Raw genomic sequence first — 24,487 nt, 5'->3', positions numbered from 1 at the left:
AACCTTTGTAAAAATTCTCGGGGCCGTAGCTAACCCGAAGGGAAGAGCTACAAACTGGTAATGCCTGTCTAGAAAGGCAAATCTTAGGTACCGATAATGATCTTTGTGAATCGGTATGTGAAGGTAGGCATCCTTTAAGTCCACTGTGGTCATGTACTGACCCTCTTGGATCATAGGTAGGATGGTTCGAATAGTTTCCATTTTGAATGATGGAACTCTTAGGAATTTGTTTAAGATCTTTAAGTCCAAGATTGGTCTGAAGGTACCCTCTTTCTTGGGAACTACAAACAGATTTGAGTAAAATCCTTGCCCTTGTTCCGTCCGCGGAACTGGGTGGATCACCCCCATTACTAGGAGGTCTTGTACACAGCGTAGAAATGCCTCTTTCTTTATTTGGTTTGCTGATAACCTTGAAAGATGAAATCTCCCTTGTGGAGGAGAAGCTTTGAAGTCCAGAAGATATCCCTGAGATATGATCTCCAACGCCCAGGGATCTTGGACATCTCTTGCCCACGCCTGGGCGAAGAGAGAAAGTCTGCCCCCCACTAGATCCGTTTCCGGATAGGGGGCCATCCCTTCATGCTGTCTTAGGGGCAGTAGTAGGTTTTCTGGCCTGCTTGCCCTTGTTCCAGGACTGGTTAGTTTTCCAGGTCTGTCTGTAACGAGCAACAGTTCCTTCCTGTTTTGGAGCAGAGGAAGTTGATGCTGCTCCTGCCTTGAAGTTTCGAAAGGCACGAAAATTAGACTGTTTGGCCCTTGATTTGGCCCTGTCCTGAGGAAGAGTATGACCCTTACCTCCAGTAATGTCAGCGATAATTTCTTTCAAACCGGGCCCGAATAAGGTTTGCCCCTTGAAAGGAATATTAAGCAATTTAGATTTAGAAGTCACGTCAGCTGACCAGGATTTAAGCCATAGCGATCTGCGCGCCTGGATGGCGAATCCGGAGTTCTTAGCCGTTAGTTTAGTTAAATGTACAATGGCATCAGAAACAAATGCATTAGCTAGCTTAAGTGCTTTAAGCTTGTCCATAATTTCATCCAATGGAGCTGTGTGAATGGCCTCTTCTAGAGACTCAAACCAGAATGCCGCAGCAGCAGTGACAGGCGCAATGCATGCAAGGGGCTGTAAGATAAAACCTTGTTGAACAAACATTTTCTTAAGGTAACCTAATTTTTTATCCATTGGATCCGAAAAAGCACAACTATCCTCCACCGGGATAGTGGTACGCTTAGCTAAAGTAGAAACTGCTCCCTCCACCTTAGGGACCGTCTGCCATAAGTCCCGTGTAGTGGCGTCTATTGGAAACATTTTCCTAAATATAGGAGGTGGGGAAAAGGGCACACCGGGTCTATCCCACTCCTTGCTAATAATTTCTGTAAGCCTTTTAGGTATAGGAAAAACGTCAGTACACACCGACACCGCATAGTATCTATCCAGCCTACATAATTTCTCTGGAATTGCAACTGTGTTACAGTCATTCAGAGCCGCTAAAACCTCCCCTAGCAATACACGGAGGTTCTCAAGCTTAAATTTAAAATTAGAGATCTCTGAATCCGGTTTCCCTGGATCAGATCCGTCACCCACAGAATGAAGCTCTCCGTCCTCATGTTCTGCAAACTGTGACGCAGTATCGGACATGGCTCTCACAGCACCAGCGCACTCTGTCCTTATCCCAGAGCAATCGCGCTTGCCTCTTAATTCTGGCAATTTAGATAATACTTCTGTCAGGGTATTATTCATAATAGTAGCCATGTCTTGTAAAGTGATTTGTATGGGCGTCTCTGATGTACTTGGCGCCACAATATCACGCGCCTCCTGAGCGGGAGGTGAAGGTACTGACACGTGAGGAGAGTTAGTCGGCATAACTTCCCCCTCATTGTCTGGTGATAATTCCTTTACAGATAAAGACTGACCTTTATTATTTAAAGTGAAATCAATACATTTAGTACACATATTTCTATGGGGCTCCACACTGGCCTTCAGATTCATCTGTGTCAGACATGTTTAAACAGACTAGCAATGAGACTAGCAAGCTTGGAAAACACTTTAAAATAAATTTACAAGCAATATAGAAAACGCTACTGCGCCTTTAAGAAGCACAAAAACTGTTACAGTTGAAATAACAATGAACCAAATCAGTTATAGCAACCAAATTTTCACAGTAAATGTATTAAGTTAGCAGAGCATTGCACCCACTTGCAAATGGATGATTAACCTCTTAATACCCAAAACGGATAATCAATAGAGAAAAAAACGTTTTTTAACACAGTCAAACACACTGTCACAGGTCTGCTGTGACTGATTACCACCCTCAAAATGACTTTTGAAGTCTCTTGAGCTCTCTAGAGACGTCCTGGGTCATGCAGGAAGAAGCAGGAAGACTGAGACTGAATTTTTACTGCGCAAAAAAGCGCTAAAATAGGCCCCTCCCACTCATTATTACAACAGTGGAAAACCTTAGTTAACTGTTTCTATGCAGAAATATAAGTCAGCCATGTGGAAAAATTCATGCCCCATTAAGTTTTATCACCAATGTACCTCACAAAAACGATTAAACATGCCAGCAAACGTTTTAAACATCTTTTTTTAAAGAGTATGTATCTCTATTGATAAGCCTGATACCAGTCCTTCTACTGCATTTAAGACTTATTATATTACTTCAGTATTAGCAGCATTTTCTTAGTCAAATTCCATTCCTTAGAAAATTACTTTACTGCATATACATTAATCAGCCTGATACCAGTCGCTATCACTGCATTTAAGGCTTTACTTACATTACATCGGTATCAGCAGTATTTTCTTAGTCAATTCCATTCCTTAGAAAAATATTTTACTGCACATACCTTATTTGCAGGAGACCCCGCACGCTATTCCCTTTCTGAAGTTACCCCACTCCTCAGAATGTGCGAGAACAGCCAGTGGATCTTAGTTACTTCTGCTAAGATCATAGAAAACGCAGGCAGATTCTTCTTCCAAATACTGCCTGAGAAAAAAACAGCACACTCCGGTGCCATTTAAAAATAACAAACTTTTGATTGAAGAAATAATTAAGTATAAAACACCACACTCCTCTCACGACCTCCATCTATGTTGAGGGTTGCAAGAGAATGACTGGATATGACACGTGAGGGGAAGAGCTATATAGCAGCTCTGCTTTGGGTGATCCTCTTGCAACTTCCTGTTGGGAAGGGAATATATCCCATAAGTAATGGATGACCCGTGGACTGAATACACTTAACAAGAGAAAGAACTGTTTGCAGAAAAATGCAAGTGAAGTCTGTGTTGTGTGATTATTTTAATAGGTTTATAATGCTGTTTAGCATTTAAAGTCTTCATTTCAAAGCTTTAAAAATAATGTATTAGGTGTTACTTATGACAATTTTGAGAGGGGCATGGAACCTAACTCCCTCACTTCCCATTGACTTACATTATAAACTGGGTTTCAATTTACAACGGTTTCGATTTACAACCATTCCTTCTGGAACCTAACCCCGGCGTAAACTGAGGGCTACCTGTATATATATATATATATATATATATATATATATATATATATATATATACACACACACATATACATACATATACGTATTATATTATATATATTAATATTAGCAATGACTGACATTAACTGTTTAGTAAACTTTAAAGCATGGGGTACGTGAATGAATCATTAGAAGAAGAGGGAGAACAAAACACTTGACTAACCATTGGTATTTGTGTCTTTAAAAGGAATTTCCATTTCACTGTGCACAGAATTGAGGGCTAAGGAAGGAACTTGCTAGTGGGAGCTGACCTGAGATGTGATTGGCCAGTTTGTAATATTGCATGCTGGTAGATGTAGTCCTCTCCCATTTTATTATCTAGGCCGTGGACTACAGCTGCCCATGTCTAAATGATAGGTTTATATTGAAGGGACAGGAAGAGGAGGTTGTGCAAATAACATTGCTGCATGGGGCAGTATAAGAATTGCCCATAAATGTGCAAGGTCGAAAAAAAACAAGGGAAATAAGAGGTGGATTTTAAGATGGTATTTCAAGGGTGCTTGACTTGAATATTTTCTAGCAAATGCCAACTTTAATCTAATTTTCCACCACATCAGCCAATCACAAAATGCATATACGTATATACTATACACTTTCGCACATGCTCAATAAGAGCTGGTGCCTCAGAAAGTGTGCATATAAAACTAATGTACACATTTTGATAACACAACTATATTGGAAAGTTTTTTATTGCATGCTTTATCTGCATCATGAAACTTCATTTTTTTACTCGTGTCCTTTAAAAAAAACAAAAAAAAAAAAAAAACACCTAAATAAAAATTCTGCGGCTGAAAAATAAAATGGAGTGAAAATGATAAGAATAAAATAGAAGAATAAAATGATGTTGAAAGCTACTGTATGCATAGTAAACAACCCACAAAAGCACATGTAACACGTGAAACTATATGTAGCAGATAGATATCCCTAGAAAAATAAAAATAAAATGAATTTGCACTACGTATCAGATATTTCCTTTTTCTTCCAGCTTATTTTCTTTGCTTTTTTGTAAAAAAAAAATAATAAAAAAAAAATAACCGATGACTACACTTATTTTTTAGTTACAGTGCGGTAAGAGAGAATGTGATACATTGTTAATCAAGCAATCTTTTTAGAGTGGACAAACATTTTAAAGGAATGGTCTAGTCAAAATTAAACTTTCATGATTCAAATAGAGAATGCAATTTTAAGCAACTTTCTAATTTATTCCTATTATCAATTTTTCTTCGTTCTCTTGGTATCTTTATTTGAATATAAGCTTAGGAGCCAGCCCATTTTTGGTTCAGCACATGGATAGCGCTTGCTGATTGGTGGCTACATTTAGACACCAATTAGATAGTGCTACCCAGGTGCTGAACCAAAAATGGGCTGTCTCCTAAGCTTTTATTCCTGCTTTTCCAAATGAAGATACCAAAAGAACGAAGCAAAATTGATAATATAAGTAAATTAGAAAGTTGGTTAAAATTGCATGCTCTATCTATCTATCACAAAAGTTTAATTTTGAGCACACTATTACTTTAATAGAAGAAAAATAAAGAATCGCTGCTCGCAATATGTGGTGTATCAAAATGGCTACAGAATATTCAGGTATTTCTTTTTCAGTCACCTTTTTATGCAGCGGAAGGTGACTGTATATACACAAGCACATGCTGGTGTGGGATCATGAGAGAAGCCTGTCCTGAGTTAACATATCACACTAGATCGCGGCACTGAGCTGGGGCACACGCACGGTATCTGTATAAGCACATGTAGGAGCATGTATGATACAGAAATGTTGACGTCCAGCCAAGGATTTATACACACAATGCTTTTGCCAAAAACAACAATCCCAAACTAAGAAGCAGCCATTTAAAGATAAATAGATTCTACTTTTTCATAACAACAACAGCTTTTCAGACAATGTATAGCCTAGAGGGAATAGGGAGATCAGACATGGTAGGTTCAGAAACAATTCAAGGACAATGCAGGGTGAGGAGGTAAACTTCAGAAGATAAGAAAAGAAATAAGTATAGGAGACCTCCTTCTTTAGAGCTATAGGCAGCAGCTACCTGGGATACATTGTGGCTAAGCTGGCTCTTCCCTGAAGCTACAGGTTACAAATCAATCATACAAGTAATTTCTAAGGAGTTATACTGTAAAATAATACAGAGATATGATGTACAGGAATGTAATAACCTTGAAAGCAAAAGAAAGCCAAAAGGTCATACACCATCATTTTATATATATATATATAGTGTGTGTGTGTGTGTGTGTGGGGGGGGGGGGGGCATATTAGCCTATAAGTAAGGCTGAAGATCAGTAAGTGCAGGGGCAAGAAGGATAGACATGTAAACACCAGTGAGGATCAAGCTCTTGTATTCTAGAGTGGTCTTCTGTGCATTATTTAGCTTTGTGCTGCAGCCAATGGTTCATAGGCTTTACAAGGCAGCAAATGCTTAGATCCACTAGACCTTAGTAATCAAGAGGCTTGACCATCTTGATTGCGCACAAAATAAAAATGCTTTCTGATATTGTGTTCAACTAAAAAAATATATTCATTATGGACATAGTATACATCAAAATATATATATTTTTAAAATGTCTAATTTCAGCATCCCAAGGAAGTCAGAAAAGTACTGTTTGAATGATACTTTTTTTTTTTTGCATTTTAACGTGAAATGTGTTAGACTGCATATAAAGCACTGAGATGTGAGGTTATACTTCTGAATAGAGTATCTGTTCCTTAGAGCACGGCACGGTCAGATTACTGCCAAATGCTGATTTACTTAGTTTAGGTGTAAAATGCTGACAAGCCCAATACTTTCAAAGTATGAGCAGTCAATTATATCTTGCACCTCCCTTACATTAACATCAGCCTTATGGCTTTAAAACGCAATTCAAGTTACATAGTCTGCAAATAATCCTCATCATGAATATAGCCCAAAAACAAAGAAACAGGGACGTGAAATAAAGAAGAGAGAGAAAAAAGAAATTGAGTAGAAATGGGGGTTGGGAGTATAAGGTAAACTGTGAAATGTGGGAAAAATCTGAAAACAAGACACAAAAACTACATGTGAGAGAACAGCAGACACTGAGTTTTACTGACTAAATGACACAATAGGGAAGACAAAGATATATAGAATATGTCTTACAGGAGAGGACTCGCCCTGTGTATCTAACACACAGATTGGCAAATATAAAGAAAAATGAGAAGACCTAAAACATTATGAAACCCAATGCCATTCATTTGAAGCTAAATGGTTTGAATGTCAGAGTTTGCTGCAAGATTAAAGCCCAACAACCCTTTGTTTCCTGTCCATAAACCAAACATAAGCAGTGAATTGTTTATAAACACAGACAGTCTGTTTATCAAACTACATCAATGCGACACAGGAGGAAATCCTTGTTAACACATTGCAATAGAGATGAATTATGATGGTACAATAAACAGATACAAATTATTGTGGAAAAAAAAAGATGAAAATGTCAATTATTAGTATCATAGACAGAACATAATGTTCATATAAACAACAACATATAATAAGAACTTGCCAAAAATACATTTAAGATCAGACCGGTTCTATAGTGTGAGCACAAATATACAGTAGACAGGTTAAAAAAGTGCTATGGGAGCATAAAATGAGACGTGCAGGCTTTCTGGTTCCCTGGATTGTTCCACCCTTACTTTGAATTATTTTGCATATTATAAAATTGCAGGTGTGGTTATTTAAATAAATATAGCTCTGCTAATTTAACCTGTTATATAAATGTTCTATGCGTTAAATTTAGCAGTAAGTGTGAAAGAACCTTTTAAAAACTCCTGTTTATTTGTTATTATTATTAGTAATTTTCTCACAACATACAAGAGTAGAAATCTTCTGGGAAAAATAATAATCTAAAAACAGAGAATTACCAGTTAGCACTTACTACTTTTATGTCTTATGTTGGTATATTTGTAAAGTGCTTTGAGTCTCACAGGGAGAAAAGCGCTATATAAATCGCAAATTATTATTAATTATTACATTTAGTCAATTCTCCTGTTTGCTATTAAAGCCTACTCAGGTGTTATTTAGAGCTTTGCCTCATCCTATCCTGAAGCTAGGCATATAAATGTTTATGTAGTCTTGCTGTATTACCTGCTGGGAGGACATCCTATGTAAGCACTACTCTTTAGGTCTCACATAAGGCATTAAATCCTGTAACTTCAAGCGCATGACCTCTTACTCCGGCATTTCCTTTTCTATAAAACATGCTTTCCTCCTGTACACTGTTCAGCCCATAACACATATGATCCTACTGAGTATAGGAAATACAGACCATTCATGTCCGTGTGTCCAGATCCAACTGTCCTGCCCTTGGCTTATAATTACTGCTACTTTTCTGATGATTTGGCATCAGACTGCTCTCACCTCCCTCCACAACTCTTAACTGCCTCTCTCCTCCTCCCCAGAATGGCTCTTCCTGCCATTGTGAGAGTCTAATTACCACTTTTATTATGTTGTCCGTTTAGGAAACAGAGCCTCAGCAGAGAAAACGCAGGCCCTATTTTTAGACAGAATAACAAACAGGCTTTATAGGAATGAATGAGGAAAACTGTGCCTTGTGCCTTCTGATGTATTGAAGTTAGGTGGCCATTAAAGTGTCAAATAATTCTTCTTTTACAAGTTACCCTTTCCCTTGTCATTTTACTTTGTCACAGGCACAAATACAGCTCTTTTTTCATGATTATTTTTTTCAAGTTTTTGGGGACACAACTTTTGTATAACTGTTTTGACCTGCTCTATTCCACCAATTTTCCCTGACAAATTTGCTGCAATTCATGGATCTAAAATATTTTAAATTATGCTTTTAATTGCAGATATAGAAAACTTATAAATCCACAGTTAAAAAACAAACTTGAAACAATTTAAAACATGGACTTCACCTATTTACCTTTATGACATTAAAAAAACTATTTAAAAGGTTCTTGAAACTATTTTCTGTATTCTTAGAGTACCTTTTGACAAAAGTCAATTTTTAGCCATTTGGAAAGTGCTGGAAATTCTCTCAAGCTTACAGCCATTAAAAATTCAAACTGGCTGTTTGCAAGCTTGCAACCAAGTCCTAACGAAAACTGTTGTAATGTGTGGAAGCATGGTTTTTGAAGGCAGTGGAAAACAATGCCATCTGAGCAGAGGGGACTTCTCCATTGGTCCCTGAATGTGATCTTAAAGGGACAGTCTACAATAGAATTGTTATTGTTTTAAAAGATAGATAATCCCTTTGTTACCCATTCCTCAGTTTTGCAAAACCAACACAGTTATATTAATACACTTTTTACCTCTGTGATTACCTTGTATCTAAGAACCTTCTGACAGCCCCCTGATCACATGACTGTGACTATCTATTGTCTTGCATTTAGCATTGTGTTGAGCTAAATCTTAAATAACTTTCTGTGACTGAACACAGTGTTATCTATATGGCCCATGTGTACTACCAAGTCTTTTTTTGTGAAAAACAATTTAAAAAGCATGTGATTAGAGGCAGCCCTCAAGGGCTTAGAAATTAGCATATGAGCCTACCTAGGTTTAGTTTAAACTAAGAATACCAAGAAAAAACAGCAAATTTGATGATAAAAGTAAATTGGAAAGTTTATTAAAATTACATGTCCTATCTGAATAATGAAAGTTTAATTTTGACTAGACTGTCCCTTTAAAGGGATATGAAACCCAAAGAAAAATTGATAATAGAATCAAATGAGAATGTTGATTAAAATTGCATGCTCTATCTGAATCATGAAAGAAAAAATTTGAGTTTCATATCCCTTAAATAATGTCCCCTAAGTCCCCATCCACAACAGATTCTCCAATGTCTAGTCCTGCAAAGAAACTAAATACACCACTGCTTCAACAATATCCAGAGGGTCAATACAGGCCTTTCATCAAAAAGTACATTATTTAACGAGACAAACATGCTTGATAGGTTTGTCCCTATCCCCTAACAGAATTGTGGGAGTCTTCATTATCAGCCAATGAGCTTCTATCCCACTTCCTGTTTCAAAATCAAAATAAAACAGCTTTACCGTACTATATTGCATGCAAAAACAAACAAAGCATGCTTAGAATAAAACTCTTTCATGTACACAATAGACATTTGTTGATTTTAACATTCCTTTGTAAGTAGATAAAATGTATTAAATTTCTGGTACAACAATGTGCACCTTTAACCTCTTTGCCTGCCAAAGAGACTATGTCTCATTAAAGAAAAAAATTTGACCTAAACTTTTGCAGTACAGGTGATTTCCAGCTCCACCGTAGCTTCATACAACAGCTTGTGTTTGCCAGCCAATCAGAAAGATGCACTGCCTTGCCTATTGCGAGAAGCCAAGTCCCTACAGGGGGCATGGGAAATAGAGAAGTAATGCTAGTTAAGACTTGCCTGTGCCGTAACATGAGAGGTGAGTTTGCACAGTTCTTCACGTATACACTTTATTTTCATACACACACAAAAAAAAAAATTCTAATGTTTTAAAATTGTCTCTTTTACATGACCGGCAGAACAAAAGCATTATTTAATTGTCCCTAGACAACACAGTATGAAGAAATGCCTTACTGCTTCTTACAGTAATTTAAGCATTTTTGTAGCAATATACAATGACAACCACCAAATACTGATACGTGGTAAAAAATATTATTAAAGTAGCAAAACTCCCGACTTTATTCCTGTCTAAATTAGGGTTTAGTGTTTGATAGAGACATTCTCCCGTAATTATTTACAAGTATGAATCTCTCAGAATAAAATCCTTACATCTCTCACTGCAGCTAAAGCAGCGGAGCTGGCTGCGCTGTTACCATTTCTTGTTAGCGGTGGGCATGCATGCAGCCAGTACGTGAGCAATGTACAGGTGGCACCCATTTGCTGGTCAGTGGAAATTGCTAGAGGAAGTGGTGTTTTCATCACTTTCCAAACAAGTTTGAAAAAAAGTTAAACTTCTGGGACTAATATCAGCACCTATGTCCATTTCATTTCAACAATTTATGACTATTGTATACAGGCTTTAGCTGCTTGAAACTGCTACAGAGTATCTCTTTGGCGACCATTTAGTTAAAAAACCCAGGCTCTTTCCTGATCTTAGCAGTTCTGTCATAAAACAAAAAACCAGATAGCTGCTGTTATAATTATATTTTTTCCTCATCTAGCACCATGGCCGGTTGTTTGGTGGAATAAGGGACCAATGTAAGGGACTTCACTGTACTATGTTATTATTTGTCTAAGACGCATTTAAAATTTAATAAAATATTTGTAGTATTTACATACAAAAAATATTCCCCACAAAAAAACATAATTTATGTAAGAACTTACCTGATAAATTCATTTCTTTCATATTAGCAAGAGTCCATGAGCTAGTGACGTATGGGATATACATTCCTACCAGGAGGGGCAAAGTTTCCCAAACCTCAAAATGCCTATAAATACACCCCTCACCACACCCACAAATCAGTTTAACGAATAGCCAAGAAGTGGGGTGATAAGAAAAAAGTGTGAAAGCATCAAAAATAAGGAATTGGAATAATTGTGCTTTATACAAAAAAATCATAACCACCACAAAAAAGGGTGGGCCTCATGGACTCTTGCTAATATGAAAGAAATGAATTTATCAGGTAAGTTCTTACATAAATTATGTTTTCTTTCATGTAATTAGCAAGAGTCCATGAGCTAGTGACGTATGGGATAATAAATACCCAAGATATGGAGCTTCCACGCAAGAGTCACTAGAGAGGGAGGGATAAAATAAAGACAGCCAATTCCGCTGAAAAAATAATCCACACCCCAAAATAAAGTTTAAATCTCATAAAGAAAAAAACTGAAATTATAAGCAGAAGAATCAAACTGAAACAGCTGCCTGAAGTACTTTTCTACCAAAAACTGCTTCAGAAGAAGAAAACACATAAAAATGGTAGAATTTAGTAAAAGTATGCAAAGAAGACCAAGTGGCTGCTTTGCAAATCTGATAAACCGAAGCTACATTCCTAAACGCCCAGGAAGTAGAAACTGACCTAGTAGAATGAGCTGTAATCCATTGAGGCGGAGTTTAAACTGATTTGTGGGTGTGGTGAGGGGTGTATTTATAGGCATTTTGAGGTTTGGGAAACTTTGCCCCTCCTGGTAGGAATGTATATCCCATACGTCACTAGCTCATGGACTCTTGCTAATTACATGAAAGAAAAGTTATTGCTTCTCAGCATGACTTTACTATACCTAAATGTGGTCATAGTGGTGACCTGTGACTCAGATGTTATGGAAGTTAAAAGGGATATGAAACCCAAAAGTTTTCTTTTGTGATTTAGACATACCATTTAACCCCTTAAGGACCACAGCACTTTTCAATTTTCTGACCGTTTGGTACCAGGGCTATTTTTAAATTTCTGCGGTGTTTGTGTTTAGCTGTGATTTTCCTCTTACTCATTTACTGTACGCACACATATTATAGACCGTTTTTCTTTCCATTAAATGGACTTTCTAAAGATACCATTATTTTCATCATATCTTATAATTTACTATAAAAAAAATATTAAATATGATGAAAAAAATTAAAAAAACAAAACACTTTTTCTAACTTTGACCCCCAAAATCTGTTACACATCTACAGCCACCAAAAAGCACCAATGCTAAATAGTTTCTAAATTTTGTCTTGAGTTCAGAAAACCCCAATGTTTACATGTTCTTTGCTTTTTTTGCAAGTTATAGGGCAATAAATACAATTAGCACTTTGCTATTTCCAAACCATTTTTTTCAAAATTAGTAATAGTTACATTGGTCAGGAATCCCTGAATATTCCTTGACATGTATTTTATTTTTAGTAGATAACCCAAAGTATTGATCTAGGCCCATTTTGGTATATTTCATGCCACCATTTCACCACCATATGCGATTAAATAAAAAAATTGTTCACTTTTTCACAAACTTTAGGTTTCTCACTGAAATTATTTACTAACAGCTTGTGCAATGATGGCACAAATGGTTGTAAATGATTCTCTGGGATCCCCTTTGTTCAGAAATAGCAGACATATATGCTTTTTGGTAATTAGAAGGCCGCTAAATGCTGCTGCGCACCACACGTGTATTATGCCCAGCAGTGAAGGGGTTAATTAGGGAGCTTGTAGGGTTAATTTTAGCTTTAGTGTAGAGATCAGCCTCCCCCACCCCACAATTGTCTGCGCCATCTTAAAGGGACAGTCAAGTCCAAAAAAAAAACTTTCATGATTCAAATAGGGCATGTAATTTTAAACTTTCCAATTTACTTTTATCACCAATTTTGCTTTGTTCTCTTGGTATTCTTAGTTGAAAGCTAAACCTAGGAGGTTCATATGCTAATTTCTTAGACCTTGAAGGCCGCCGCTAATTTAAATGCAATTTAATAGTTTTTCACCAATAGACGGCATTAGTTCATGTGTTTCATATGGATAACAATGAGCTCATGCACATGAATTTACCATGGAGTCAGCTCTGATTGGCTAAAATGCAAGTCTGTCAAAAGAACTGAAATAAGGGGGCAGTCTGCTGAGGCCTAGATACAAGGTAATTACAGAGGTAAAAGGTGTATAATTATAAATGTGTTGGTTATGCAAAACTGGGGAATTGGTAATGAAGGGATTATCTATCTTTTAAAACAACAACAATTCTGGTGTTGACTGTCCCTTTAAGTAGTGGCAGAAAGTCTGCCAGTACTAAAATAAAAGGCTTTTTTTTTTTTTAATATATATATTCTGCTGTGTAAGATCCCCCCTTAGCCCCGAACCTCCCTGATCCCCCCCCAAATAGCTCTCTAACCCTCCCCCCTCTACCTTATTGTCCGCCATCTTGGGTACTACTGGCAGCTGTCTGCCAGTACCCAGTTTGCCATACAAGTTGGTATTTTTTAGTAAAAAAGCTATTTTTCTGTAGTGTAGCTGCCCCCCTCAATAAACTACCCCCCACCCCCTCCCAGACCCCGTAGATGTAATTTTCCACCTCCTGTCTCCCTCCTTTGCTTTACACACTAGTCTCATAGTGTAGTGTTCCCACCCACTCCCCCCGTGCATGTGCGTGCTCCCGCACAGGATCCCACCTCCCTCTGATGAAGTCCCACCATCGATGGCCGCCCACCCGCCTCCCTGCATAGGCTCCCACCCACAAACGATTGGCACATTGATGGCCGATGCAGAGAGGGCCATAGAGTGTCTCTCTCTGCATCGGATGCCTAAATTTTTTTTAATGCAGGATGTCTCAATATCGAGAAATAACATAACATAACATGAAAGCTGCTGGAAGCGATGAGGATCACTTCCACCACTTGAAACCCCTGACGGCGTACAGGGCACGTCATTGGTCGTTAACGAAAAAAATTTGTACAATGTACGTCGTTGGTCGTTAAGGGGTTAAAAAAAATTCCCCAATTTACTTCTTTCATCAAATTTGCTTCGTTCTCATGATATTCTGTGTTGAAGAAATACCTAAGCAGGCATCTGGAGCAATGTATGGCAGGAAATAATGCTGCCATTTAGTGCCCTTGCAAATGGACAACATTCTTGCAAAACTGCTGCCATATAGTACATTATATATAGTACATATAGCTGCCAGTAGTACCTAAGATGGCGGACAATAAGATAGAGGGGGGAGGGTTAGAGAGCTGTTTGGGGGGGGATCAGGGAAGTTTGGGGCTAAGAGGGGATCCTACACAGCAGAATATATATATTTAAAAAAATAAAAAGCCTTTTATTTTATGGACCCAGGACTTACTTGAAAACGAGAGAAATCTCAATGTATCCTTCCTGGTAAAATATTTTATAAATAAAAAAAATTGTGCTCCAGAAATGGACCAGCTCCAAACCATACATCCATGCTTTTCAACAAACGATACCAAGAGAATTTTTTTCTTTCTTCATAGAAGTAAATTAGAAAGATGTGTAAAATCACATGCTCTATCTGAATCATGAATAAAAAAATGTGGGTTTCATATCCCTTTATAAGTATTGTGATATTGTAGCATAACAGGATGTTCCTAAATCACTTTCTGAAGAAACTAAATTTGTTCATCTTACCACTACCACGCCTTGTAATACAGAATTCAAGGACCATTAAATACAGTGGAGTTGTACTATTAACAGTTGCATAATAAAAAGACAATGCAATAGCACTTACTTTGAATTGTAAATGAGCTGCAGATTTTTTTCCCCCTAACAAACTTCATAATTTATTTCAATTTGCCTCCTGTATCATGTGACAGCCATCAGCCAATCACTGACTGATTTATGTATATACTGTGAACTCTTGCACATACTCAGCAGTAGGTGGTGCATCAGAAAGTTCATATAAAAAGACTGTGTGCAATTTAATAATGAAAGTAAATTGGAAAGTCTTTTAAAACTGCATGCTCTATCTGAATCATGAAAGTTTAATTTAGACTTTAGTGTCCCTTTAAAGGGACGTTAAAAAATAAACAAATGTTAGATAGAGGGATTTATTGAAACCAAAGAATAGCCTGAAAGTAATGTACAAATTGCTTATTAATTACATTAATATTAGTCAATTAAGGAAAGCTATAGATGAGTGACTAGAATGTGCAAACAATACCATTGTGGAATCTAGCAATGTTAGGTCTGGACTCTGAGCCAACAATTTTTTTTTAAGAAATAGTAATATAGTACGAAAATGCTAAAAATATATTGTGCAGTGCTTTTCTTACTACACATTTTATACTACTATCTTAACTATCGCTCAAAACACTTGGAGAGTGCTGCATTACGTGTTACCTAGAAACAGATGGGCAACTATGTGATATGAGAAGTCGTAGATCACTTCACCTACAGCCTTGTGTCATGTCAATACATTCCCAAGCTGTTTTCACATTTATTTTATTCTGCATTAGTGGAAGGATGGCTCACTGTGGGTCTTACATTTAAAAATGTACCTGACATTTTAGTGATCACCTTGCTGTTCCTAAATCAGCTGTTATTTACTATTAAAAAAAATAGCTGTAAGTGCCTAACCAATAACAGAGAACTGAAATGCTGTAGGAAAACCAAAGTTAATCTCTGGACAGCGCAGGGTTTAACAACACCGGCAAACCATGACCAGGAGCCAAGTTATGCACTGACCACAAACAAAGCTATAAATGACTTTTCTCTCCCTGTGGTACAAACCACATCCCCTGCAGTGGATCCTACAAACAGAAACAGAAAAAATAGCAGTACAAACATCTCAAAATAGTATCTGCTTGCTACTTTCTTGGGGCATGTAAAATGTCTGTAGAAACTATATTAGGAAGCACTATCTATTGCATATAAACCGAGCTTGCCAAATAGTTCCCACCTGAAAATATACAATTTGCTTTTCATTCCTTTACTTTTAGACATTTAAAGGGACATGAAACCCAAACATGTTCTTTTGTTATTCAGACAGAGCATACAATTTTAAATAAGTTTCCAATTTACTTCAATTATCAAATCTGCTTAGTTTTAATGATATTATTTGTTGAATAGAACCTAGGAAGGCATCTGGAGCACTACATGGTAAGAAAAAACTGCTGCCATATAGTGCTCCAAACATGGTCCGGCTCCCTATTAAAGGGGCGCAGAAGTCCAACAATAAAAATACATTGCATTATTTTATTATTGCACAATACCTGCCCCTGTTTATCCCTGCACACATAGGTAAAGTCAGCGCAGGCACTGATATGTATTGCTGGATGTGTGTTCTGATCAGGAATGGCTTGGCAGTGGGGCTGCTGCAGAATACTAAACACATTAGAGCTTTTTATTACTGCAATATGTTCCTTTAATGCAGGGCTTGACAAACCACGGTGGCAGGGAGTCACTGGTGCCTTAAAATTAGGCCCTGGCACCCTGGATTTGAGTCCCACCTGCCAGTTGCCACCAGCCACACAAATCTTAACTTGATAAAGCTGGATCATTTCTGGGCCTTGCATCTGTGAAATCCAAATCCAACGTTTAATGTGTTAATATATAAATGTATGCACTGACATACTTAGTCTTTTAGATTTACTAAGCTGGTAGAATTCTCCATTCTCTCCTGTGTTACATTTTACCATACAACAGATCACTGAAGAATAAAGATGTGTGAGGTTTAGAGGAAGGTGGCAGAACATTCATGGAAACTGGAGCTACTGGGGGGGAATGTTCTCACTGCACACACCATAAACTGTGCAGTCCTACTCATGCTAGTTTGGTGGTTTTAAGAAAAAACATACCAGCTGTTGCCTGCGATTCATATTTCTGTTCTTACTGAATTACTAAATGCACCTGCTGCATTATCCGCTCCCTGAGTCAGGGCACAAACAGCGTCTATTTCTGTAGTGTAGGCTTCAACACCTGTCCATCAGGGAGCTATCCACACTTGGTACAAAATGTACACACAGTAATGACATGTGCAATGAGAAACTGTCACTAATTAACAGATCTCAAATTGCTAGCTCTTATGTGTTATCCTGCAATATATGACTAGACCGCTAAACATTTTATACAAAACCTCTGCACCATACCATGCCAGCAATGCATTTCAGAACTTGTCCTAATTGACTGAACAAAATGAAAGCCTTTTGTCAAGCAGGAGGGTGGAGCTGCTACCTGCACAACAAGTTCTGTAAACCTGAAACTTATTATCCCAAAAAAATAAAATGAACTTCTGTAGTGTTAAAATACATATTAGTTAAAATAAAATAGAGAAATAGTGCCAATTGTGTGCGCCATTAATGGCGAATAGATTCTTAAAGTTAAATTAATTTTATATGAGATATAATTGCTGCAGTGAGTCTGAGTATTATTAAAGGAATGATAAATTAATAATTTCTTATTCTTTGATACTGAGCTCAACTCAAAATTGTTTTGCTTCTCTATGAAGCACAAAACACCTGTCCATTTCTTAAAGGGGCAATCTAAAGTTCTTTAACTATGTGTTTAACACATACAAACGGTTTGCTGATGTGCCATTTGTGATGAGGCCTTATTCAGAGCAGAATTGGGTGTTGCAGGCACACATCTATAGTGGATTAACCCTTTTGAAGAAGTTAAAACATATTGAAACCTTTTATTTTCAAATTAGAACACTCCTTTAAACATGCAGACTTCTTAATGCAATTGTAAGCCACTTCCTTGGCAATACATTTCTTAACTTCTCTATGCATATTTTTCATATTAAAGCAATTTAGAGTCAAGGCAGTACAGTCACTGAAAGCACTATAGGAAACACTGTGTTCCTTTAATTCCTAGCCAGACAGAGTCCAATAAGCTTTTAACAGGATCAGGGAGGGCCATGTAGAAGTGGAATGCATTTACCATAAGAAACATGACAAGCTGGTTAATAAGAGGATTCTGAGTGCACAAAGTCTGTCCTGTTGAGGGACGGGATGCGCAAAACCAAGAAAACAGTGAGACACTTGGATAAGAGGCTCTGGGAGCCATAATGAGTTCTACTTACTCCGTAACTGCTGGTGTTAAGCATATATATATATATATAAATCAACAAGAATTTGTACATATTTGTTCACAGATCCTGTGAGTGGAAAAAAAACAATTATGTATTTCTACTCACATAATAAGGCTATCAACAAATTGCAAAACCAATTATAGAATACATTTTGTATAAGCACGCAAACCTTATATGTAAAATAATATAAATAGTTAGGAGCCAGGAGCTTCAATTTGTCCTTGATATAGTTTTTTCTATCTATATACAAATGCCCTTAATCAGCTCCTAAAGAAGTGGAGGTGATTTACCAATATTCTTGTTGGCTTCTAACAGCTATATAAAATGTGTCAGCCTCTGGTCTACAGTGATTGAGAAAATAAAACAAAGGGGCGTATTTAGCAATCAATATGCCATATAAGGTTGAGTGTAAATGTTGCAGATCAGTAAGATAATGAGGAAAGAATCAGCAGGACACTGGTTAGTACATGAGTTCATATTTATATGCAAGTTAGAATATTGAGGAGCCAATCACATACTTTAGGAGCCAGAAAGAAAACAGATGCATAGATATCCAATTTATCCAAACACAGGAGCCAGAAGTAACATTTAAGGAACCATGGCTCCCTGGCTCTCGGCATTTATCAAGCCCTGGGTTAGCAATGAATTTTAGGATTCCAGATCTGACAATGCAGCAGCTGTCTATCTCTATGCCCCCTGCCCATCACTAGCAGCTAATGAAAAAATGTATTGTACTCAAGGAGTAATATCTTTACAGACACTGTATATCTGCTGACTGCATGAATTCCAAGGGCAGCTGTTCCATTTACAAAAACCCTGCACACATAAATGTACTCACTATATATGTATTATATAGCCGGAAACTTCTACTTGTAAAAAAATCTAGTAAAGTATGAAACATAATCTGTGAGTAAATATTATATATATAGATGTAGTGGACTTTAATTAAAAAAGTATTACCATACTATCAAAACCACAGTTTTCAAGCACTTCTACTTTGTAATGTAGCACAACACCCAAGTGTAAAGCCAATATATGTTGCCAAAATTCCTGGCATTTGTAAACAAAACAATCTGTAATATGGAAAATATAGGGCAGTTATATAAACACGCTAACAGCAATTAATCTAAAGCACTACTATTAACTACCAATCCCAACGCACAGTATGCTGACCAGAGGTAATTAGATGCATTAAAGGGATATTAATCTGCTAAAAACAACTACATTAACTGGTTACTACAGCTCTCTTCAAAGCCATTCTTTTATTTTAACCCTTTACAAGTTCATACTGGGCACTGCCATCTTGGAGCATAAAAGGACAGTAAAGTCAAAATTAAACTTTGATTTAATAATTTTTTATTGAGGTTAAAATAGCAGGTTCACAACAGTCTCATCAAAAGGTAAAACTTCACAGGATACATTCTACTGACATGACGTGACATTTAAACACCTCATTTTGTGAGTCTAATAGGTTCGCAAAGTCCTCAGATTAACAGGTCCAGTCAAGGGACCAGAAGTCAAGCAAGCATTTGAGGACATGTTGACATAGATAATAGTACAAAACACAGTTCCAGCATATATGAAGTGATACAGATTGTGGAATGAACATACAATATTCAAGTAAAACAGACTTCAGTTTCTATTCTAAATCTATTAACTGATAACACTGAACTTGTATTAGAACGTATGGATGATTAGGACTATTATCATATATAAACTACAGAGAAGCAGGAAATTCTAACAAAGTTTAATTACCTGATTTTAAACCCCGAGAGCCGTTCTATGAAAATACAGGAAAAACTAAGTCATGGCTCTACGGGTTGGACAGAGACTACCTAACTCTGTCAAAAGATATGCGGGGAAGAAATAAATCATCCCTAACGCACATAGATAGTGGGGGGCGGAGGGTAGGCCGCAAATAGCATACCGCTCTATTGTTATTGTGCTTATCTAACAACTTTAATATTCATCTTAATTAGCCTCTTCAAACATATGTGAAAGCTATGTTGTGTATAATGTGCTCAAACTACGCTGGAAAACATGGATATTTAGTGAGGCAACTTAACAACAGTTAAAGCTGAGGATAGGGAAGTAGTTAACGGAGGTTCATAGTTCTGAGAGGTGGGAGCTGAATGCATTAGGCTTATGTGCTGTTTACAAAAGATTAATAGGGAAATTTATATAAAATCATTGCCCTAGGGATCACAGGATATATGATATTCTATAGGTGACTGTGTATGAGATAAACTGAGTAACAGTACAGTCTTAACACCTGAACTAGAGCACTGCAGCGAGGGTAATGTCTTCTACTTATATCTCTACGGAGGTACTATGTGCTATGAATCGCCCAACTACTTAAGGGCAGATAAACTAGATAATGGACCCTAGGGAATTTAAATCTAACCCTACCTATAGTGTATTTACATTGTGTTTAACTCCCATTAATCAAAAATGATAGTACAGATGCATGTACCATTACACAAAAATTTCTGATAGTCTTATAACCTGAGATATGCAGCTGATTTGAGAAGCTTAGTGAGAAATGTTAGAATTGTGGGATCTGCATATTCTCAGAATATGTGTTTAAAGATAGAATTATAGAAAAACTCATATAAGTTATTAAAGTGTGGTGTGCAATATGTATGCGTACAGCATCATTCTAGAAGTTGTAAAAAGAATAACACTCCAACACAGCAATCACTCACTTAACAAGCAAGCTAAATATTCATGGCATAACGTAGATTATGAACTAGACTAACACAAACCATTGCATGCAAAAAAACAAAGAAAAATTATGCTCTACCAAGCCTGTAGCTCTGTGTCAACCGTAATGTTTAGTGCACTATTTCGTAGGTACATACTACTTATGAGGCAGGCCAGCCAACTATGTTAGCAAGTGGCTAACTATAGACAACCTGTACACCCTTGCAAAAAGGCTACTGAATACCTATGTATCTGGCATGTAGCCGACCCCACTGGAAAAAAGTGCAGCATAAGAGAAAAAACAGACCAACAATAACAAGAAACACAGTGTCCAGGCTATGCAATTCAGTATCAGGCTGTTAGTTATTCACTGATAAACATACGAATATCTGTGCATATGGGTAAATACAACAGTATCTCATTCAGATGAAGATATAGAGAGACTCTTCTCCTCAACTAGGCAAATCCAAAGACATCTTTCTGCTTGACCTATTCAGGGCTGCTGATGTAGAGATACACCACAAGGCTGTGCAAGTATGTCCAGAAAACTAGATCAAAGGGAGGGGAGCGGATCAGTTCACAAGGTGGGTAGGGTGCTAGTAGAGGGCATAACATATGGTAATCTTGTAACAGGGCAGTCTGAAAAGGCTATCCACATTCCCTCAGGTAGTAGACAGAGTCAGCCCACTCCTGTTCTGTTGCGCCCCTCAAAGTCCCAGAGCACCTGGCCAACCATCACCAGGTACCAAATATCCACAAACCTGCATGCACGTAGAAATTTAGCCCAGTTCAGTGTAGCCTTACATAGCAAGGCATCTGCAATATCCTTAGAGCAGGCACCGTCCCCTCTGTGTAGTAGGCTCCGTCCGATATAAAGCTGTCTGTCGCTTCTGGTAGAATCAGCAAGAGCCTGTAAGTCGCTGCACTGCAGGGCACTAGTACCTCCTGGATTCTGTACCTGCACTACCCAGACTCCAGGGTGCTCCGTCTGGCATGACAAACCCTCTGCCACAGTTTTTACTTTCTGCAGGTCAGGTGCGCTGGCAATCACAGCCGTGCAGGGTAATGGGGCATCTCCGTTCAGAACCATACTTCGGCAGAGTGCAGTGAGGCTGTCAATCCTTTGACAGATTCTATATTCAAAATCCTCCAGGAGGCAGCGGAAGGCAGAACACAGGTCCGCCATGCTGTCATGTGGTGTCCGATTCAGTCCGTCATGCGGTCCGCGCTGCATGTAAAATGGTGCTGCTGAAAGCGCTTGCGGTCTCAGCTGCCTAGTCCGTGCTGCTTCAGAGATGCGGCTTGTGAGAAAGCTGTTACCTTCGCTCTGTACTCGCTATAAGATGTTGGCAATACTATATCTGTCCCATCATGCAGGGCCGCTTATATGAATAGAAATGGCGTGGCACTAGGGACTGCATAGGCCCCAGCACTCAATCTTTAAATCAGCGTGTTGTACAGGCCCATAATTCTTTTCGGAAGCACCACAGTCGTTTAATTACTTAAGTGCTTGATAGTTGTCCTCATAGGTGCTGCATCGTAGTAGAATTAACAACTTTTGGGCCAGTTAGTAAGAGGAGCCTCAGTATGTTGCGACCATCTTGGTCGGTGGCTCGCTCCGCCCCCCCAAAATTAAACTTTCATGATTCAGATACAGTATGTCCTTTTATACAACTTTTTAATTTACTTGATATCAACATTTCTTTGTTCTCTTGTTATCAATTGTTGAAAAATCAATCTAGGTCAATCAATCTAGGTAGATTCATAGGAGCTCAGGGGCACGCAGGTGTCTTTAGTAATCTATGGCAGCAGTTTTTTGCAACCTTGTTTTTAGCAGACGTGCACACTCCTGAGACCCTATGAACCTACCTAGATTTACTATTCAACAAAGGATAACAAAAGAACAAAGCAAGTTTGATAATATAAGTAAATTGGAGAGTTGTTTAAAATCAAATACAGGTGGCCCTCGTTTTACAACGGTTCAATTTACACCGTTTCAGAATAACAACCTTTTTTTCCAGTCATGTGAGTGCTATTGAAAAGCATTGAGAAGCAGTGCATTTATTAAAATAGCCAGTAGGTGGAGCTGTCCTCTTGTGTTGCAGCAAAGCCAAGCAAGCTGAAATTAATCAGTTTAACCAGACCTGAGCTATCGAGCAGATTTCAAAGGAACAAGATCTTCCTGTCTATAAATCAGTCCACATTGGAATGCATAGAAAGAACGGTTTGCAGAAAAATGCAAGTGAAGTCTGTGTTGTGTGATTATTGTATTAGGTTTATAATGCTGTTTAGCAAATGTTTTTGTTCATTTAACTTAGTTTAATTATATATTCTGTGTTGTGTGATTATTTTATTAGGTTTATAATGCTGTTTAGCATTTAAAGGCTTCTTTTCAAACCTTTAAAAATAATGTATTAGGTGTTACTTATGACAATTTTGAGAGGAGCCTGGAACCTATCTCCTTCACTTCCCATTGACTTACATTATAAACTGGGTTTCAATTTACAACGGTTTCGATTTACAAATATTCCTTCTGGAACCTAACCCCTGCGTAAACTGAGGGCTACCTGTACTCTATTTGAATCATGAAAGTTTAATTTTTTTCTTTACTGTCCCTTTAAGTGTTCTTGCATGCTGTAACAGAAGAGGTGCACATTTACAGATCAGTGTTATTGTTGTCTCCCTGACAATCAGTATTGTGCAGTTTAGCGAGCACAACACGTTAGCGGTATGTTTTAGCAGAGGGAGCACTGCTCTATATATTATGACAGAGGGCTTGTTTATATTTGTTATGTAACTTTTATTCTGTAAAGTTCCCACTTTCTAGTGTGCAAGCTAACTCAAATCCAAAGTACAGCTGTCAAAAATCCGCTAACATCACTGATCTGTGAAAGCGTGCTGCTTCTGTCACATGATGCAATAATACGTGTGACGCCCACTATAGAGATGCAGAGTTTTATCAACTGGCTTTTGTAATGGGTTTAAATAATAGAAATGCTTTAAAGGGAGCTGCAGGTACAAGAGATAAACAATAACCATTATACTGTGGTTGTATAATGTCCCTTTAATTGCAGTTTAGTGCATTTAGCTCTCAGCAAAGGTGTAAATTACTGAATTTACACATTCTTTATATTTTTCAGATTTATTCAAATTACTTATACATTTCCGGGTTCTATATCAAATGTTAACATGTTTCCTTTTTCAATAACAACATAGTGCAGCTGTTATTGAATTTTGTATGTTATCAGATTCAACAACCTGCTGATTGTACAAAGATTTATAAAGGTGCAGAACGTCCCCCATTCATGAAGATGCAGGCTTGGTGCTGCATACATGAAATATACCTAATACACCATATTACCTATGACTCTGAATTACACACACCTACAGCTGCTAATTAGTGATGCACCGAAATGGAAATTCTGGACCGAAACCGAATCCGAAAATCCAGGATGTACTTGGCCGAAAACCGAAACAGATACCGAAAATTTATTTTTTCAAATTATTTTCAAATTATTTTTTTTTAGTTTTTTTTTTTTTGCATAATTAGAGCCAATAAAAAAAGCCCACACTTTTATTGAAAGTAACACACTAAAATTGGACAAAAATATCTTAAAACAATATGCTACACAATAATTTTACCAAGAAAAAAAAACCAGGCAAAAAATAATGCCATTTTCGACCAAAATGTTTCTGCGACCAAAATTTTGGTGCATCCCTACTTAAAACAATTATAAATATCAATATACTGTATTATTCTTCATTTAGTTCTATGTAGCATAATCATATTTAACAGTTT

General features: G+C 37.5%; 1 protein-coding gene across 3 annotated transcripts in view; it reads right to left on the bottom strand.

Annotated features, from left to right (window-relative positions):
• Nucleotides 1–24,487, bottom strand: part of LOC128643557 (rho GTPase-activating protein 39) — a 231,139-nt gene that overhangs the window by 80,410 nt on the left and 126,242 nt on the right. The window contains exon 1 of one of the 3 annotated variants that reach the window (XM_053696479.1): nt 7,840–7,968. The exons of 1 other annotated variant lie outside the window; for it this stretch is intronic. The gene's annotated coding sequence lies outside the window, so the exon portion shown is untranslated. Of the gene's footprint in view, nt 1–7,658; nt 7,813–7,839; nt 7,969–24,487 lie in introns of those variants that run through there. One more of the 3 variants, XM_053696538.1, reaches the window with a different exon arrangement.

This window comes from Bombina bombina, chromosome 1, assembly GCF_027579735.1.
Source record: "Bombina bombina isolate aBomBom1 chromosome 1, aBomBom1.pri, whole genome shotgun sequence".
Taxonomy (NCBI): domain Eukaryota; kingdom Metazoa; phylum Chordata; class Amphibia; order Anura; family Bombinatoridae; genus Bombina; species Bombina bombina.
This window is presented reverse-complemented; position numbering and strand designations above follow the sequence as displayed.